The sequence below is a fragment of the Asterias amurensis genome, chromosome 1, assembly GCF_032118995.1.
Source record: "Asterias amurensis chromosome 1, ASM3211899v1".
Lineage (NCBI taxonomy): Eukaryota > Metazoa > Echinodermata > Asteroidea > Forcipulatida > Asteriidae > Asterias > Asterias amurensis.
In genome coordinates this window covers 14055769-14072063 of record NC_092648.1, presented here as the reverse complement: position 1 = coordinate 14072063, position 16295 = coordinate 14055769, and the positions used below count along the sequence as shown (strand labels likewise).

At 38.6% G+C, this 16295-nt stretch overlaps 1 long non-coding RNA gene across 3 annotated transcripts; it reads right to left on the bottom strand.

Annotated features, from left to right (window-relative positions):
* Positions 1 to 782: 782 nt before the first annotated feature.
* Positions 783 to 16063, bottom strand: LOC139946600 (uncharacterized). Of its 3 annotated transcripts, none has more exons than XR_011787274.1 (5): positions 15963 to 16063; positions 11320 to 11470; positions 7272 to 7419; positions 5299 to 5465; positions 783 to 4799 (listed from the first exon to the last, which is right to left on the bottom strand). It is a non-coding gene; the product is annotated as an uncharacterized lncRNA (long non-coding RNA). The 3 variants fall into 3 exon arrangements; XR_011787275.1 differs by having other exon boundaries at positions 15972 to 16055; XR_011787276.1 differs by lacking the exon at positions 15963 to 16063 and adding an exon at positions 13567 to 13700.
* Between the last annotated feature and the right edge of the window lie 232 nt (positions 16064 to 16295).

Here is a 16295-nt window from a genome sequence, read left to right as displayed (position 1 = left end):
TGACTAGTTTCACAAGCCTTATATAACCTTGTAGACTTTAGGCTAGATTTTGACTAACTTCATAAGGCTATTTATAGCCTTGTAGATTTTTTCCCAAAATTTTGACTAGTTTCATGAGGCTAGATTTTAGGCCAGATTTTGACTAGTTTCGCAAGGCTATTATAGAATTGTGGATTTTAGGCTAGATTTTGAAAGGCCAAAGGCTATAACCTTGATTTTAGGCTAGATTTTGAATTTGTAGATTTTAGGCCAAATTTTGACTAGTTTCACAAGGCCTTGTAGATTTTAGGCTAAATTTTTGACTAGTTTCATAAGGCTAGATTTTGAAAGGCCAAAGTTTGACTAGTCTCATTGTAGATTTAAGGCAAAATTTTGACATGTGTGCTATTTTATGTGTACAAGAATAAAGGCTGATTCTATTAAACTGTGTATGTCTCGTTGTTTGACTCGTCTACTTGGCAGCCATGTTTTTCCACAATGCAACAAATTGGGTGTGTATTTATTTTATGATAGTTTCCTTGCACATAATTACTTGCTAAAAGAGACTTATATACACACCTTATTGTATTGTGGGCAAAAGTGACTGCCATAGGGTTCATCTTATCCTGGTGGAACCCTCCCCCACCCTGTGGGGAATACCTATTGGTCCCTACAGGGTGGGGGAGGGTTCCACCAGGATAAGATGGGCCCTCAATATAAATGGAGGGAGGCTAGGGTGGAGGCAAATAAAATGCAAGATACAAAGAGAGTCATGTTCAATTTTTTATTAAAAAAACTGGGAAAAAAAAAACAGAGTCGTGCAAACACCTGTGCCTGTCGGTGGACCCCCTCGGCCACCTGGAACTTGTGATGATCTAAAGGCCCAAGTGCAATGAAATTCAATTAGATGTACTCCTAGTGACTACTTCAATGTTGTAATGTCTTACAAAACATAAACGAGCTAGACGCAATTTTGCGCTTTGTTTTAGATGCAAGTGTTGAGCAGAAGGTAGTTGTTGCTTGCTTAAATGAACTGATGCTCTTAAGGGCCTAAGATTTCCCGATTGTTGTATTGCAACCAAGCTGCTCTGGTGGTGCCAAGAGTTGTCGACGCTTGTTCCAATGGGATCCTAACTCAACAGATGATGACGGCTTCTATCCAGATGACTATGCGCTGGTCGGAGAAACAAATTTTGCAATAGCCACTAACTTCCCCCTTGTTTTCCATGGGGCTGAAATTTGGGCGTTCAGATGTAGTCAACTAACAAAATGGCTACAAGTGAACTTGTTTTTACCCAACTTTGATGAACAACAAAGTTACTGAGTATTTCAAACACATGTATCAACCAAAAGCTCTGAGAAAAACACTTGACGAATTCACACAAATGTCAACATGTTTTTAACATTTTAAGTATGGCGAATAGTGATGTTTTCTCACTACATGTTTGCCAATAAATGATAACAAAGATGACATTGGATTAGTATAACAACTACCATCTTTCAAATTTTGTTGCGTTTAAGTCCAACATTTGATAAATATGCAAGTGGAAGCCTTGTTGCATTTAAGTGCAAAATTTACAAATATGCAAGCCTATAGCCTTATTTCATTTTAGGACAAAATTTGATAAATGCACAAGCCTGCAGCCTGTGAACGTTAGGGCAAACTTTGATGAATATGCAAACGCAAGCCTTGTTGCATTTAAGGGCAAAATTGTTAGCAAAATACGCATGCCTTTAGCCTTGTTGCAAAATCGGGAAAAATTTGAGCAAAGTTTGATAAATATGTGAGCCTAACCCGGGTGCCTATTAGAAAATAAATTTGATAAAAACGTAAACATAATAGCCTTTTAGGGCAAAATTTGATAAATCTGCAAGCCTATAACCTTGTAGTTTTGCAGAACTTTTATGACAAACATTCTGTTTGGCACTACTTTGAAAACTAAATCTGTGATCTCCTGCAGTAATTTGTCCTTGACCATGAAGAGACAGACCCTAAGAACCTTGCATAGACCTGACCTTTGACCTCTTCTAAAACATCCAATTAAAAACAACTAAAAATTATAGGAATCCAATGTCATCTTTGGTATCAAAAGGCAATAAAATTGGTTTTCTTACTAGAGATTTTGGATGTGAAGTGGCATGACCAAGCAGAACATGTTTCTCCAGCCCTGATACCATCAACTGAATAGAAGTCCTCATCATCCACCGAGTCCAGATTCCATTAGCTCAAACGAAGACATCTCTTGGCACCTTTGATGATCTCAATAGATCCCCAGTTCAAATCTGTTTACTCAAACACAAAAGAACGACGTGACCAACAAAAGGCTAAATTATAAGGGGCCCTCATCCCGATGTCTTGAGAGATCTGGCTGACCAGGACGTTTTCGGGACCAACCACTAACTTCCAGCTTAATCCCTAGTCAATTGCTTCTAAAAATGCTCGCTCTAGCTCGTAAAATTTTGTAAGGCATTACACCAGTACAGGAGAACACTAGTTGTGCATCAACTAGTGTTGAAACGGAGAACATACCTTCCATTGCACCCGGGCCTGCAGGACCAACACTTGTTCAAGGCAGCCAAGGGGGTCCACCAACAGGCACAGGTGTTTGCACAGCTTGGCGAGTTTTTCATGAGTTTGGATGAGGTCCTAACATCAAATGACCTGCTCTTGCACAATGAGTTCACATAATCTTGAAATTTCAACAAAAAAAAAAAAAAATAATAATAAAGAAATAATATGAAGAACGAATTGTGCTGTGTTTCAAACTCTGAAGTATATTATTACCGATGTTTTTTTTTTTAAATGTTACTGAGATTTCCATAGTATTGTTTTTATATCGGATACCAATGAAAGAAAGTAAATGGCTTCGCTAGCAAGAAAAGTCATTATTTTTTTATTTTAGTTTTACACTTTTGAGTGGTTTCATTTGTGGGTATAGGAGCAGCTCAAACATTTCTTTTAAATAAAACAAAGACATATGATTCAGAAACGATTGTTATTCTAAAAAAATTCAACTGTCAAAATAAATAAGAAATGAAGAGTTTTGTGTAAAATTCCACGCAACAGTTTCAATCAGAGTGCTCTCCGACTGGTAAAACTGCATCCAAAGAAGACAATCAGAGTGCCCTGATTATCCGCAAAGGAAGGTTTAAATTATATTCATCCAAAAGTTATGCAAACAATTTGGTTAACACTTATTTGTACAGTTTCAATCAGAGTGTTCTCTGACTGGAAAAACTGTGTCCCACGAAGACAATCAGAGTGCCCTGATTCTCTGCAAGGGAAGGTTTCTTGAAGATTTTGTTTTGTGAATTTGGAATGTATTAATCTGAATCATTCACCTTTGAGTGGGGAAGGGAATGTTTATATAACTACAGGGGAAATCTAAACACTAGTCAAAGTGTGTGAAAGTTGTTACCATACAAGGAAAGTATGCATAACTCACGACACAAAGGGAGGTGTCAGTATCTCATGACACAAAGGGAGGTGTCAGTAACTCACGACACAAAGGGAAGTGTCAGTAACTCACCACACAAAGGGAAGTGTCAGTAACTCACGACACAAAGGGAACTGTAACTCACAAACAGAAGGAAGTGTACGTGACTCACGACACAAAGGGAAGTGTAACTCACAACACAAAGGGAAGTGTAACTCACGACACAAAGGGAAGTGTAACTCATGACACAAAGGGAAGTGTTGGTGACTTATGTCACGGAAAGTGCTAGTAATTCATGACACATAGGAAGTGTGAGCAACTCAGCATAACGCCAGGTGAAGAGACCTACAAGGAGAAGTGTGAGCAATTCACCGCAAAATGGAAAATATGAACAATTCAACACACAATGGAAAATGTGAGCAAAAAATCAGTCACACACCCTAAAACGCTGACTAACCTACAAAAATAATCAACTCATTACAAAGCAAACACCAGGTCAAGTTTTGTTTGACTCCTAAGAATGTAGACACTAAAGTGTCTCCTACTCAACGCATGCAACTCTGTATTTTGATAAAAGATTTGGCAGAAATCAAGGCACAGCAAGATTTTGTGCTGTGTTTTGTTTTATATTTATTTAATGGTTAAGAAAACCAAAACCATAAAAATCAGATGTTGCATGGCTGCTATTGCTGATGTATGAGATGGGCAAAAACCCCTCTGGGGGACGAATTCCCATACCGGTTCCACTATACATGTATTGCAGCAAAGTTTGTCAACTCCATACACCAGCATACATGAACTGAATGAGGTAAACCGTGTCAGTGAGTCACGGCACAAAGGGAAGTGCCAATAACTCACAACACCAAGGGAAGTGCCAGTAACTCACAACACAAAGGGAAGTGCCAGTAACTCATGATACCAATGGAAGTGTCAATAACTCAAGACACAAAGGGAAGTGTCAGTAACTCACAACACCAAGGGAAGTGTCAGTAACTCACGGCACAAAGGGAAATGCCAGTAACCCACGCCACAAAGGGAAGAAACTTTCTTCAAACTAAGCCTTAGACAACGTTTCAGTTGGTATACTAATTGATAGTTTACCACACAAAGGAAAGGGTGAGCAATTTACCACCATAGCAAAGTGGATGAGCCAGAAATCCTACACAAAGAGAAGTGCGAGAAATTTCTAACGCAAGGGAAAGTGCAAGCAATTCACCACACAAGAGAAAGTGTGAGCAATTCACCACACAGTCATAACATTTATGATCCATCCCTATAATATAGGCCTACAACTAAATCCAAACTCCATAAAGGTTGCAACAGTGCTGGAGATGGCAGGAACTCCTTGTGAAGATATCACACTCTCCGTCTGGATAACTTGGTCTGTAGAAGATGAAAAAAAATGGAAAAAGATAATGATTTAAAATCTTTGTTGGTACAGGAATAACCATAAATGAATAAGTGAAATAATTTGGCCTATAATGGGCTAAAGTTTGATAAAGGTAAGTCTTGTATTTTTGCCTAGAATTGGCTAAAACTACATAAAATCACTCGGGGGAAACCTTGCATTTTGGTTGAAAATTTGATGAGTTGGGATAAAATAACAAGAGGGCAAGCCTTGAACTTTTTTTTTTTTTTTGGGGGGGGGGGGCATGGATTCAATGGAGAGAAGACAATGAGTGAAGTTTCAGTTTTAGATGTGGGAGGAACACCCCAGTAAATTATTCCAGGGAAAAACACACGCAGTCGGAGTGATAACCAAGTCCACGAAGTGCCCCAGGCATGAATCAAGCAAGAGTCCTAGTGGAAGGCGATGTTGGAAATTAGATACAACTGCGCTAACTAGATCACCAGTTTTGTATTATCAATATCAATATCCTACCTGTCAAAAAGTTGTTATAACGCAGATTGCTGGAAACGAGCCTTCAGTAGCGATAGCTTGAGACATCACATCTGTTCTGTGTGACAGACAGCCACTTGACGGATGATCCGACAATCTAGACGGCGCTATGACTAATGATTTGACAATCTCCGATTGGATCACTTCATCTGTAGATGAAAAAAAGAAAATAAAGTTAAAGGTTCATTTATTTTCCCACAGTATAAAAAAAAAAATAGACATTATCACTCCAAATAAATCTTTACAGTACAGATAGCAAAATCTAGATGAAATAAGACACTGCAGAGCTTGCAGGCAATAGTCTCTAATGACAAGCATTTACATTGAGACTGAGAAGAAAAATGTTCTATTTCTACGAGTGAAATATGAAAATATGAAATTAACCCCCAAAACAGTTTAGGTGGGAATTAGATGTTATTTTGCCTAGTACACCCTGAAAATCCGGTGAAATTTCAATGAAGAGCCGCATTTGGTTGAAATTTAATAATTATTTCTCTCTCATTGAAAAAAGGAGTCTTCTGACCAGTTACTGGCCTCCAAAAGCGAAGAAATTAGCCTTTCATCTACGTCATAAAATGGGCTGAAATTTGATAAAATCACAAGGGGTAAGCCTTGCATTTTCTTTTGAAAATTTGATAGTACCAAGGCCTCGCACTGTGTAAACAATGGGCTGAAAATTTGATTTAAAAATGAGGGTAAGCCTTGCATTTTCGTTGAAAGAGGGCTGAGATTTGATAAATTCACAAGGGGTAATCTTTGAATCTTTTCCTTAAATGGGCTGAAATTTGGGGCTAGGTTCACCTTTATGTGGGCGGTGAAAATGTCAGAAATGTGATTACTTTCATTTTTAAATTCACATGTTTTTTTTAGCCTTGCATGTTTGTCACAAAATTTATGAAAATGTAGAAAATCACAGGGTTAAGCCTTGTATTTTTTTCCCAAAATAGGCTACAATTTGATGAAGGTAAACCATGTCCGTTTGCCAAAAATGGGCTAAAATTTTATAACATCTAGAGGGGTTAGCCTTGCATTTTTGTTGAAAATGGACTGAAATTGATCTTGCAATCTTGTGTAAAATGGGCTAAAGTTAAAATTTGATGAAATTGGTGAGCCAGGCATTTTCTTAAAAATGTTTGATGAAATTGAGATGAAATCACAAGGCTTTGCATTTTGTAGAAATTTAGCTGAGAATTTAATAAAAATCACAAGAGGTAAGCCTCGCATTTTCATTGAAAATGGGTTTTATTTTTTTTAATTTGCAAGGGGTAAGCCTTGCATGTTACTAAAAATTAAAAAAAGGCTGAAATTTGATATACAATCACAAGACATTAAAAGCCTTGTACTCTTGCAAAAACATGAGTTGCACATTTTGGGCATTGATTCACCTTTTTGTGACGGTGATCATATCTGAATTGTGATTCATTTCATTTCAATTATTCTGGCTGTGAAGCTTAACATTCTTTTAGAAAAGTGAACTAAATCACTGCACTAGCCAAGAACCGAATGGACAGAAGACAATGAGGAATGGAGTTTCAGTTTTCGATGTGGAAGTAACACCCCCAGAAGATGCACGCAGGAAAAACCCACGCAGTCGCAGTAATTACCCAAGTCAGTGATTCAAAATGGGGGTCCTATAGAAGATGTGACCTATGTTTACATTCAAACCGCCCTCTGTTGACAAAACACTATATACATCCTTTGTTGACAAAACACTATATACGTCATGTTTCGCCGGGCACCGAGTTACATTGATATAATAAGATTGCGTATACTTTCTAGCTGGCTGCCAAAACACAAAGGTTTTGCCGGCGGTATGAGCGCGAATCATGTTATGGTTTTCGTGTGACGTCAGAGGTCACATCGTCTATAGTTGGAAGGCTTGGTACGATGTTAGATACCACTACGTAAACTAGATCACCAATTAGGTATTATCAATTACTGCTTTTTTATCACACCTTTAATTTGAAGTTGAAAGCGTTGATGTAACGCAGATTGCTGAACACTATAGGCTTCAATAACAACAGCTTGTGACATCACTTCTGCACTGTGGGACAGACAACACTATGACTGATGATCTGACAACCTCCAATGGGATCACTTCATCTGTAGATAAAACAAAGAAAGTTCAAAGGTTCAAAGTTCATTTATTTTCCCTAGCAAAGTATCAAAAGAAAAGAAAATATTGTCACTCAAAAGAGATCAGTATAAAGAATACCAGTACTGGCCCTCAAATAAAAGGCCTCGGATCTAGGTAAAAGTGGGCTGAAATTTAAAAGAAATCACAAGGGTGAGAGGTAAGCCTTGTATTTTTGTTTAAAATGTGCTGAATTTTGATAAAATCACAAGAGGTAGGGCTAAGCCTTGGATTTTTGTCAAATATTTGATAGCACCACAAGAGGTCCTTGCATTTTTGTTGAAAATTTTGATGAAACCGGATTTATTACAAGGCTTTGAATTTTGTAGAAAATGGGCTGATGGTTTGATATAATAACAAAGGGGCAAGCCTTGCATTTTTGTCTTAAATGGGCTGAAACTTGGACTGTGGACTAAATGGACTGTGTTTGAAAAGAAAAAGAGGAAATCAGCTGATCAGCAGGTTTGTTTTTGCCTTGCATGTTCGCCAAATTTGGATTCAATTGGATACAGGTAAGCCTTGTATTTTTGTCCAAAATGAGCTAAAATTTGATATAATCATGAGGGGGAAGCCTTCCAAGTTTGTCAAAAAAAATTTTTGGATAAAGGTAAGCCTTCCATATTTTTTTTTCAAAATGGGCTTAAATTTGATAAAATCACGAGGGGAAAGCCATGCAGTTTTGTGTAAGTGGTGGGGGCATCAATTCACCTTTTTGAGAGCGGTGACAATGTCAGAAATGTGATTCACTTAATTTTCATTTATTCTGGTTGTGAAGCTAAAGTATCTTATAAAAAAGAAAAGTTAATCACAGCCAATGAACCCAATGAAGAAAAGACAATGAGAAGTAAAGTTTAAGTCTTAGATGTGGGAGGAACACCTCAGAAAATTATTCCAGGAGAACCCACGCAGTCGCAGTGATAACCCAATCCACGTAGTGCCCCCGGCGTGATTTAAACAGGGGGTCCTATTGAGGTGGAAGGCGTAGCGTGTCAGAAGTGTGGTTCAGTTCATTTCATTTATTTATTCTGGTTGTGAGTGAATCTAAAGAATCTTTTAGAAAAGCAAAACTAATCACAACCAAGAACCCAACAAAGAGAGGTCAATGAGTAAAGTTTAAGTTTTATAAGTGGGAGGAACACCCAAGAAAATTATTTCAGTGAATAGCCAACAGTCACCGTGACAACCCAATCCACGTAGTGCATGGCAAGGGGTCCTATAGAGGAGGAAGGCGTGGTAGGAAATGAGATACCACTACGCCAAAAGTACAGTACAGATATAAAACAAAACTAGATTAAATATGCCACTGCAGTGCTTGCAGGCAATGATCCATTTATGCCAGGCATTAACATTGATATACTGAGAAGAACATTTTACTAAATCTATGAGAAAACTAATTTTTTTGAGGGGGGGGGGGCGGGGGGAATCAATGTGATTTTCCATTGACGCGCTGAAAAATATCTGCTGTGGAACACCCCGTGAAATTTCAATGAAGAGCCAGATTGGGCTGAAATTCAAGAACTATTTCTCTCTCCCTGAAAAAAGGAGTCTTCTGACCAGTAACTGGCCTCCAAAAAACCAAAGAGTTAACCTTGCATCTTTGCCAAAAATGGGCTGAAATTTAATAAAATCACAAGGGGAAGTAATTAGCCTTATATTTTGTCAAAAATCTGCTGAGAATTTGATAACATCTCATGGCATGTGATGTGGCGTGTCGTGGCCGAGCAGTTAAGAGCACCGCACTCAAGCTCTGCTGTTTCTCTTTAGCACAGTGTGGGTTCGAATCCTGGTCGTGACACTTGTGTCCTTGAGCAAGACACCTTCTATAATTGCTTCTCTCCACCCAGGGGTACATGGGAACTGTGAGGGCAGAGTTGGTTATTGGATTGATAAGTTTAGTGCGCTACATATTTGGCGGCACAAGTTGTATACTCCGCAGGGAGCTGAGAAGGTTTAAGGAATGATATAAGGTCCAGTGACCAGGGGTAATAACGTTGAAGCGCCATGAGCGTCACTGCGTGATGGATCTGAGCGCTATATAAGAAGCCACTATTATTATTACTTTTATTTATTACCACAAGGGGTAAGCCCTGCATTGGTTTTTGAAAAAGGCCATGAAATCTGATTAAGTAGAAGAAAATTTGATAAAAAATTGAGGGGCAAGTGGGTCAGTTGTTGCAATCTAGTCTACAACAGGCTAAAGTGTAAAATTTGATGAAATTGTTAGCCTTGCATTTTCTTTGAAAACTTGATGAATTTGAGATGAAATCACAAGGCCTTGCATTTTGTAGAAATTGGGCCAAGAATTTAATAAAAATCACAAGAGGTATATTCATTGAAAATGGGTTGAAATTTGATAAATTCACAAGAGAATAATATTGTATTCTTGCCCAAAAATGAGTTGCAAACTTTAGCATTGTCCTTTTTGTGACGGTGACAATGTCAGAAATGTAATTCATTTTATTTCAATTATTCTGGTTGTCAAGCTAAAGTATCGTCTTTTAGAAAATCACTGTACTAGCCAAAAACCAAATGAAGAGAAGACCATGAGAAATAAAGTTGTAGCTTAAAATTTGGAAGGAACACACCAGAAAATTGTTTCAGGGAAAACCCACGCAGTCGCAGTGATAACCCAAGTCTCGTAGAGTGCCCCTCTGCCTGATTCAAACAGGGGGTCCTAGGAAGTTGGATACCACTACGCACACTAAACTGCTCACAAAAAGTAAGGAAACTTTTTTCAATTACGTATATTTGTTATTATTTAATACTTTCTTTGTATATGGTATATATCATTGCAAAGCTGAACTGTTCCTCTTTATAAAATGATACCACAATTGCAATGATTACATGTTGCTGGACTTGACCACGTTAATGAGAATGAGACAAAGTCACAAATAAAATGTGCCAAAATTAGCAATTTGGTGTTACTGTGTGAACAATCAAAATGACACTGTACTTCAAACAAGCAAGACAACTTACTGATATTAATCCACTTTATTGAGAAAAAAAGCAAGACAACTTACTGATCTTAATACACTTAATTTATACAAAAAGTTCAGTAATGAGTGGATGATCCAAAGAGAGTATTAAATAATAACAAACATACTGGATTGAAAAAAGTGTCCTTACTTTTTGTGAGCAGTTTAGATCACCAATTAGGTATTACCAGTATTGCTTTTATATCGTACGTTTAAATATGAAGTTGATTGAATTGTTATATCACAAACAAATCTTTACAGTACAGATATATAAAACTAGATATAAATAGGCGATGCAGAGCTTGCAGACAATGGTCCCTACTTCCAGGCATTTACACTGATACTGAGAAGAACAATTTGCTACATCTATGTGTGAAATATGAAAATATGAAATTAAATTCCATAACAATTCAGTTGGAATCAAATGTGATTTTGCCTTATACACCCTGAAAATCGCAGATTTGGCTGTAGTTCAAGAGTTATTTCTGTTTCATTGAAGAAAGGAGTTTTCTTACCAGTACTGGCCTAAAAAAAAAAAAACAATAAGTAAACCTTGGATCTAGGTGAAACTTGGCTAACATAAACATTTGTGTTAAAAATTGGTTGAATTTTAATAAAATCACAAGAGGTAGGCATAAGCCTTGGATTTTTGTTGACAATTTGATAACATCACAAGAGGAAACCATGTATTTTGTTGAAAATTTTTATGAAATTGATTCAATCTCACAAGGCTTTGAATTTTGTATAAAATGGGCTGAAAGTTTGATAAAGTAACGAAGGGTAAGCCTTGCATTTTCGTCTAAAATAGGCAACATTTTTTTTTAAATCAATAAGGGGAAACCTTGCAGTTTTGTGTAAGGTGGGGGCATGGATTCACCTTTTTTTGTTCAGTACCTGAAAACATAAAGTTGCATGAGTTGTTACATCGCAGATTTCTGGAAACCAGATTGTGTCAATAATGACAGCTTGAGACATCACTTCTGCTCTGTGGGACAGACAACCGCTATGGCTGATGATCTGACAACCTCTGTTTGGATCACTTCATCTGTAGATACAAGAAAGAGAATAAGGTTCAAGGTTTAAATATTTTCCCTAGCAGAGTATCAAAAGAAAATAGACATTATCAATTAAACAGAGATCAGTATAAAGAATACATCATTACAGAACAGATGAGATATCGAAACATATAGAGTTGAATGTCTCATTTTCCTTAAATACTGTTGCGCAAAAGTGTACATTGGCATTAAATAATCGCACAATAAAGATTGTGCGCCGCTGTGCCATGATTCCTGTGAGACCAGTCATGAGCATTCTATGAACAACTTTTCCCTTAAATTGCCTTGAAAATCTGTTTTGCCCTGAAATTGGAGATCAAGGTGAACTCAAGGCAATTTCATAGTGTCTCTTGTTGCTCAGTTTTTGGTGATGCCATTCAGGGCAATTTCAAGGCAATTTCAGGCAAGCTCAATCTGTCAAAGAAATACCACACTTCTTGACAGACTGCAAACAGCTAATTACTGAATTAAGCGGATTTAATGACCCAACACCCCAGGCAATGAGTGACCTTCAGACCATGACCCAACTTTAAGGACACTCACTCAGTGGCTGATACACCAATGTACCCACTCTATGACATACTATGGAGCTTCCCAATGCACACACAGTGCAACTGATGTCCCTGGTTTGAATGTACAATGTATGCATTATTGTCCATATAGCTTCTTGTGCTAGTGCAAGCTTTATCATTCCAAGTATGTAGGGAGGCCATTCCAAGTTGTTTAAAGACACTGGACACTATTGGTAATTGTCAAAGACTAATCTTCACAGTTCATGTATCTCAATACATGCACAAAACAACAAACCTGTGAAAATTTGAGCTCAATAGATCGTTGAAGTTGCGAAATAATAATGAAAAAAAAAAACACCCTTGTCACCCAAGTTATGTGCTTTCAGATGTTTGATTTCGAGACCTCAAAAATTAATTCTAAATCGTAGGTCTCAAAATCATATTCGTGGAAATAACTTCATTCTCAAAAACTACATTACTTCAGAGCGAGCCGTTTCTTACAGTGTTTTATACCATCAACTTCTCCCCATTAATGCATTACGTTCAGTGGCCAGTTTCTGTGAATAAACTGTGCCATGAGCAAGCCTAACTTTGCTCTTGTGTAAATACATACATGGATGGCCGTAGATGCCCATACCACCAACAGGACAATAGCCTTGAACATTCCTATCAATTAGGCTAATGATGGTCTATTGAAAGGGAACTGACACATTGCAATTATAGGGTTGTCTAGCCCCAAGCTAATTAGTCATGTGGTTAATTGCAAAGATAAAGTTCAGGGCATTTTCATGGTGTGCTTCTCTGTGTATCTTGTGATTTATTGCCAAGGTTAGTTCAAGCCATTTTCATGGTGTTTTCATTGAGTTGGGTTGCCCTGAAATTGCCATGAATTTAGTTATTTCACGGCAAAACGGATTTTCAGGGCAATTTCAGGGTAAAGTTGCTCACAGTATACTAACTTTGAAGATAAAGTATGTGCACACAGTTTGACTAGTTACTAAACTTGATCAAGGAACTTGGATAAGTTATGCCTAAATATTTATAAATCCAGTGAACAAGCTGCCCACAGGCAATCATTTGGCCACACAGGGCAATTAAAAAATGAGTTGTTTACGAGCTCTTTCAAGGCCATTGGTGAAGCGTGGAGATCGCAAAAATGTGGATCATGAACTTTTAATATCGAAAAGAGTACGTACATCAAAATGTGTTATTTTTGGAAGAGATAATCTTAAATATATGTAGAATCAATGTACACTAAATGAAAAAATTGTAAAGACTTTTCCCTCTCATCACAGTTTAACTAACAATGTTGTGAAGATGATTGTGCACATATAATTATACATGCCTGTCCCACTCTTACAGCTATTTTTTGAGACAATTAAAAGGCAGTGATGGACACTATTGGTAATTGTCAAAGACTAGCCTCCACAGTTGGTGTATCTCAACAAATGCATAAAATAACAAACCTGTGAAAATTTGAACTCAATCGGTCATCAAAGTTGCGAGATACTAATGAAAGAAAAATAAACCCCCACCCCACAGAAGTGTGGGTGGGTCTACGAGCGAATACTCACCTGTAGAGCAAATACTACAATTGCATTGTTCCCTATGCCGGCAGGCAAACAGCTCAAAGTTTTACACACAATAGCGCCCTCAAGAGTCCTATCCCGACGCCCTGTGACATGCGCACCACGTCGGCGTCCTCTTTTTCGTCAAGCGTTAAACGCCTAAGTATTCAAGAGTTCGTATAGTGGGGAAGGAGGGAAGGTGCTCTACAGGTAAGTATTCGCTCATGTACCACTTAAGTGTCTGGACGGGGTACCACAGTTTATCCTACGCCTCTGACGAAAAGGACTTGATGTCCGGGACAAAAATGTCCGGGGCGTGAAGGAACTGGACTGGTTCTTGGTTAAAAACCCGGTCGTGGGGACCAGGTGGACGCCGCCTGGTTCCCATCGGATATGTCCTGCCTCCACCGACAGGGCATGCAGCTCACTGCGCCGTTGCGAAGTAGCGACGGCCAGGAGAAAGGTCACTTTGATGGAAAGCTGCAGCAGCGTTGAGCAGTCCATCGGCTCGTAGGGAGGCCCTGCTAAGGTTGATAGAACACTGAAGCGGTCCCAGGACGGGACAAGTTTGCGTTCTGGGGGATGGGTGACATACATCCCCTTTATCAACTGGCTGATGGCCCCATTATCCGAGACGGAGGAGCCGTAGTCGGCTGTTGTTTACCTTCCTGGTGGAGGCCCGTCGTGACTGGGCTGCGATTGTTGCAGCCCATTGCGAAAGGCCTGCTGAGCGGAGGGATTGCGTGACAGCACCCAGCACGTCAGGTGAAGATCTCCCGGAGCTGAATGGATCATTTCCGAACTGGGCTGGTACAGAAGGTCCGCTCGCCCCGGTAGGATCACCAGGCGGTGGACCAGTAGCCCGACGAGTCGTGGGAACCACAGCTGGCGAGGCCAGAAGTGGGCTATGAGAAGGACCCGGCAATCCTCTTGGTCAGTACCCAAGAGACGAGCAAGATGGGTGGGAACGCATAGGCCAGTAGGCCGTCCCATTGCACTTATAGAGCGTCGATCTTCCACACGTTGGGGTCTGGGCTCCTTGCGCAGTAGTGGCAGCTGGTTATTCGCATGGGAGGCGAACAGGTCCACGAGCGGCCGGTCGATTAGGTGAAAAAGCAATCGGGCCACCTGTGGGAGCAGCGATCACTCCATGGGGGCAATCCTGCCCCTCGAGAGGGTGCCGGCTGTGACGTTCTCCAGTATTCTCCAGAAGACGATCAGAGCATACTGATCAAAACGACGAGTTAACCCAACGTTTCTTTTCAGAACCACCCCAACTCACTTAGAGATTGTTATTACATGGTGTTACCGCAAACTCTTCTATATCTTATCTCCACCATGCAAAGTTTCAAATCCTACTTAACTAGAACAGCGAAGCTGCCATGGCGAACTGCTGATCACTAGATAGAACCAATGACTGACAGAAAAATCAATCATTTGATCAACTGAAGGTCAAAGGGGGTGGGGATGTAGACAAGTATTAGTTGACAGGTTTTAATTGATTTAGCTTATTCAACTGGAACCAGTGATCTTTGAGTTTTATCTTTTCATATTATATGCATCTAATCAGCAATAATTATTTGATTAAAACTTTGCACTCTTCAGTGATGCACTCGTTGAGTTTTATCCTTTCATATTCATCTTTATGTAAAAAGTAATATTTGATTTAGGTTCCAAGTGAGTACATCATGGAAATAAGGAGTTATGCCTATTCAATGTGTTCACTGTTTTAGCTCATTCAACTGAAACCAGTGATTAATTCTTTAAGTTTTATCTCTTCATATTAATCTACATGTAAGAAGCAACATTTGACTAAAGTTTCAAGTCAGAACATCACTGCAATAGAGAGTTATGACCATTTAATGTTTTTCAATGTTTTAGCTCATTCAACTGAAACCAATGATTAATTCTTTGAGTTTTATCTGTTTATACGAATCTACATTGTAAGAAGCAATGTTTGACTCAAGTTTCAAGTCAGTACACCATTGCAATCAGGAGTTATGATCATTTATGTTCTTCATTGTTTCAGCTCATTCAACTCGAACCAGTGACAGAGAGTTTGATTTTTGGTTTAACAAATTATTTCAAACTTTAGGATTTTATTTGAGTTTGTTTCTTTATAATAATCCAAATGTCAATGTTCGAGCCTGAAAAAATAACTTTAACATTTTTTTTATTCCAAAAACTCTAACATTTTTTGTTTTTCCAAAAATCTTTAACATTTTTTTTATTAAAAAAATTTCAACATTATTTGAAAAAATACCGCAACACAAAACAACTTAAAAAGCCACCCGCCACACTGAACAGTAAAGCAAATGTTTGCTTCATTTTAAGCTGTATTTAAACCTCACGTTCACCCTAGGAACCATTCCAATGGATTCTACAAATAATTTTCAACTCACTTTACTCACTTTGGAGAGGTTTTGACGACCGAGTATGCTGTAAAATACGACTCGAATAACTGAAGAGAAAACATTGAGTCTTCCGCGGTCGGCCATTTTGTCTTCAAGGAGGGTTTCATTGAAAAATGTGCAAATCTATGTAGCCTGAACACCCGACGTCACACTACCACCCTCGTGTATGATAAAGAAAGGGGACCAGTCTCTAATTAACAAACGCTAGCCACCCGTGAGTACTTTGCATATTCGAATACATATTTCATAATAAGGCAAGTCAGTGTACTTTATGGTACACACTCTTTTTGGGGGACGGTACAATTTAAAACACAAATAAAA